The sequence below is a fragment of the Oxyura jamaicensis genome, unplaced genomic scaffold (genome assembly GCF_011077185.1).
Source record: "Oxyura jamaicensis isolate SHBP4307 breed ruddy duck unplaced genomic scaffold, BPBGC_Ojam_1.0 oxyUn_random_OJ72666, whole genome shotgun sequence".
NCBI classification, from domain to species: Eukaryota; Metazoa; Chordata; class Aves; order Anseriformes; family Anatidae; genus Oxyura; species Oxyura jamaicensis.
In genome coordinates, this window is record NW_023311174.1 from 87,406 (window position 1) to 91,561 (window position 4,156).

The 4,156-nt window shown below is 55.4% G+C and overlaps 1 long non-coding RNA gene across 1 annotated transcript; it reads right to left on the minus strand.

The window, feature by feature from the left end:
* Positions 1-2,216: 2,216 nt before the first annotated feature.
* Positions 2,217-3,462, minus strand: LOC118159919. The gene is made up of 2 exons (XR_004747285.1): positions 3,222-3,462; positions 2,217-3,191 (listed from the first exon to the last, which is right to left on the minus strand). It is a non-coding gene; the product is annotated as an uncharacterized LOC118159919 (long non-coding RNA).
* Positions 3,463-4,156: the final 694 nt, after the last annotated feature.

The window sequence follows — 4,156 nt, forward strand, 5'->3', positions numbered from 1 at the left end:
GTTTACGAGAGCACCAAGCCCCAACCGGAGAGCCGCTGCCCACAAACGCCAGCCACGCTTCCCGTCGTGCTCCGGAGCACTGCTTCCAACCATCCTCGACCCACTCCTGGCAAGAGAGGGCTTTGCTGCCCGACCTGTTCCTCCTGCACACCGAGCTCGGTTTCTGCCCAGGGTTTGTATTAGTCTCTGGTTGGGGCATCGTCTTCACAGGAGACAACTTGATGGGGGTGGAGATGATGAAACAAGCCCTGGTTGTTCCTCCTGTGGTCTTATCCCCACCAGACCTCCCCAATTTGCTCTCTGCTGGAGGTAAGGAATAGCCAGCCCTGTTCCTGGGCCTGATTTCTCACCCCAGGTGAGGGGAGGTCCTTTTGGACACCGAGACAACTCAAGTGGAGCTGCCCTTGCTCGGAACCTGAGCTTGGAGCCCAGCCCACGGTGGTGACAAGGAGCAGCGCGGCATGTCGGCACGGGAAGCAGAAGCGATGCAGAGGTGCAGGGACTTGCCACCAAACCCTTCATTTTTAGAAGAAGCTACAGCAATCAAGTTGGAGAATCTTGAGAACGAACAGATTTTGATGAGGGCAGGCACTACACCCCCTCAGCCAAGGAGGCGTCGAGACCCTGCTCCCTACCCTCGGAGCACGCTCCTATCGGCCCTAATCCCTGCTTCTGCTCGCGACAACCCCCCCGTCCACACGCCTCCCCTCCCGCTGAAGGAGAAAAGTGCATTGTTTAGGCGAGCTCGAGTTTGACAGAAAAATAATTACTGCAGAGGCACTTGTCAGGGTTTGAAGTTCTGGGCACATTTCCTTACCTTGAACGAAAAACCTAGAGAGCTTCCTGCTAAAAAAAAAAAAAAAAAAGTCTAAGACATAAAACGTACAAAGTTGTTCTCTAAAGCACTGTTTAATTTATTTTTAATGGGGCAGGGGTATTTTCTGAACGCCCCTCCACCCCCCTTTCCCACATCTGACCCACGGCGCCGAACAGCGCGGATTGCTCAAGGTGACGCTGAGGAGACGTTAGCGATGCAGAGCCAGGAGGGGGAAGAGAAAGGGCTCCTCAATGAAAGCGGTGTTGATGTATTCATTTGCAATTTTCCCTTACAGCTTTGCAGCAGTGCTGTTGGGAGCTTTGACAGATTCAACAGCATCTCTTGAAAGCGGCGCAGAAGGTGAAAGCGGGGAGCTGAAAGCTCTCTGCAGCGTTGGGGGGTAACGCGAGTCCTTTCCAACCGAGGGCACAGCAAGCGCTTGGTTTTCTCCCCCCTTTTGCTACCCCGTGGCTCAATTTCACCAAGCTGCACTCCATCTGGACCAGGACCAGCACCAGTACTCACATTGCCCACCCAGGAGACCCCAAATTAGCGTGAGCCTCCGCCCCAGCAAGGACACAGACCTCGGAGCTTCCCCAGTCCAGCGGCCCAGCGCCTTGCCACCAGCTCTCATCCAACCCCAGCTCTCCGATTTTCATGCTGGGGGTACAGCAGGGCACTGAGATGTGACTGCCCTCCTTTCCCAGAGCAGGCACTAGGCTGGGGGGGTCAAATGGTTGAAGAAAAGGGATTTTTAGGAAGCAGAGAGGCAAAGGCAGCGCTGCCCTTCAGAACAAGCACCGGGATACAATGCTGTGAACGAGAAAAATGAGAAACCCCCCAGGAACCAGGGCAAGGTTTCAAAGCACTTAGACCTCAGTCTCCGTCCTACCTGGGCAAGGACTGAGTGCGCTCCTTTGGTCTTGAGCTTCCATGTACCCCTAGGAGAGGGCTCCCAGCAGCACGGGGGCAGCTCCTGCAGCTTGGGGACCCTCTCGCTGTCCCCCCACGCTCCCTTTTTGCGTAGCCGGGGCTGTGGACAGCCCACATCGGCCTCCAGGGAGGGCTGAAACACGACCCCAGCTCACAAACCCCAAGCAGCGAGTAGCAGAGGGCGCGCTCAGTCGAGCGGATGCAAAGCAAGGAACCAGAGCCCAGCAGCCCGGGTAAAAATGCCTCCCCCAGCTTCACCCGGACCCCGCTGCTTTTTTGGGAAGCGGAGGAAAACCACACACGTCGCCCGGAGCGTGCTGCTCCGGGCAGAGACGCACGCGCTCGCACATCCCTTAACTAACAGTGATTTTCTGCCTGGTGCTTTCTCTAATTCTTCCCAAATGTTCCTGACCACACTCAGCGCTGTGAGAGTCAGAGGCGTTTGTGTTTGGTTTTGCTTTCTTTCTTTTTTTTTTTTTTTTCTTTAATTAAGCCCATAGCAACTGCAGTGCACCAACTGCACGGAGAAGGCTCCGCGGTTTCTCCGGTCCCCGCCGGGGGAGAGGACAGGGATTCAAAGATGCTCAGATTAGATTAGGGGGCAAAGAAGCTTACGAAGCAGAAATCAACAGCACCTAGACGTCCACCTTCACGGCGGCAACAGGACTCAGAAAGCGCTGAAGAGACAGCTTAATTACTAATAAACCTGATGATACATCCGTACATCCACCGGAGCCTCGTGCGCGCGCGCCTGGTGGCTGCTCGGCCGGCTTGGGATGCGCTCCTCGACATGAGTAATTTAACAGATGGACGCCAAAAAAAACCCAGCACGCTGAGAGGAAGCGAGATGGGCTGTTCAAGAAGCAGCATCTTCCCTTTCAAGTCCACGTCGGCATCCGAGCGCGCTGCCAAGGACAGCGCGGTGCTGATCCGGAGACCACAAGCCATTTTTCGTCTCCGAAGGATTTAGGCTCTGGGAGACTGTTTGTCTGAAGATCGCAGACGAACCACGGGTTGACTCCGGTAACCTAAATTCCCCCGCTGCCCGAACGCACCGCGTTGTCTGTCCGCCCTCCTCCATAATGGAAACTGCCACGCTGCAGTCAATAAGCGCTTGCGCTCCTCTGCCTAATGCAATGATCTCCCCCAGCCGCGCGCGAAGTGCTCTGAGGCTTGCGAGGAGCGCTACGGAAAGATCAATAAAATCATAATACTACCGCTCCAATCCGCCGAGTAAGTAACATTTCTAGATGGCAAAAAGCTTGGATTTCCAAACACGTCGCCCGTGGAAGTCATTTACATTCAAGCGGAGCGCAGGGCAGAGCAGGAGATCAATAAAAACGCAACGAGGCAGACAGAGAAATGCCGTCACCTCGGGAAGAGGCAGGCCAGGAACCGCGTGCAGCTGACAAGAGCACAAATGGACCGGCCGGGCTCGCTTCTGACATGGGCTGCACCATGCGGATCGCACCGCTCTGCCCCTCAGCACCGTGCCGCGTGCCCTGGTGGTGAAGGGGACAATGACTTCAGGGCCAGGACCCGTCACAGCCCTGGGCTGAGGTCCCAGCCTCGCTGCCCTGCACCACCTCGGACACATCCTGGTCTCCTCTCCCTTCCCATCTGTAGAATGGGCGCAGCGTGTAGGTTTTTGGTACGCTTACTACAAGTCCTTCGGTGCCGAACATCCCCGTCCTCAGCATTACAATGAGGGCAGAAACACCGAGTTGAGGGCAGGCACCAAGTGACGCGAGGCTGCCCAAACACCAGCGAGCCCCCAGCACCCTTCCCTCCACGCCACTCACGTCCTGATGCCGATGGACCCCCCGATTCCCTGCTCTCGCCCTCCGTAAGGGCTTTCTTCCCAACCAAACCACGTTGGAAAGCCAGCACTGGTGAGCAGACTCAAACGTTAACCAGAAGTCAAACAGCTCAGCTCCCCACCAGCGGCATAACTCCCAATCAACGCTCGATCCAGGAACGAAACCTTCCAGGATCGCAGCGTCTGTGAAATACAATAAGCAAAGCCTTCTCCCTCTGACAGTCCATTTCAGGCCTCATTTGCTGCAAGTTTTATGAGATGTTAATCAACAATCAGAAAATTCCACATCCTTCACTGCAGGAATAGCGGTTTCTGCTCTCTAAATCACGCTGCTGGGTTACTATGCGGCACATTAACGAGCCCGCTCGGCCCGTTTGCATCTCCTTCACGTTTATTATTTAAAAATACGTGAACTTTTTTTTTTCTCCCCCCATTTGCAAGCGCAGAGATGAGGCTGTCCCGTTGCCTGCCAACCAGACCAAATCAGAGCCATGTACTCGGCTCCCTAAGAACCGGGTGTCCAAGACGAGTGCTTCTTCTAGGGCCGCTTGCGGGAACGCTTAAAGGGTGGGAGCAGACAGAGGAGG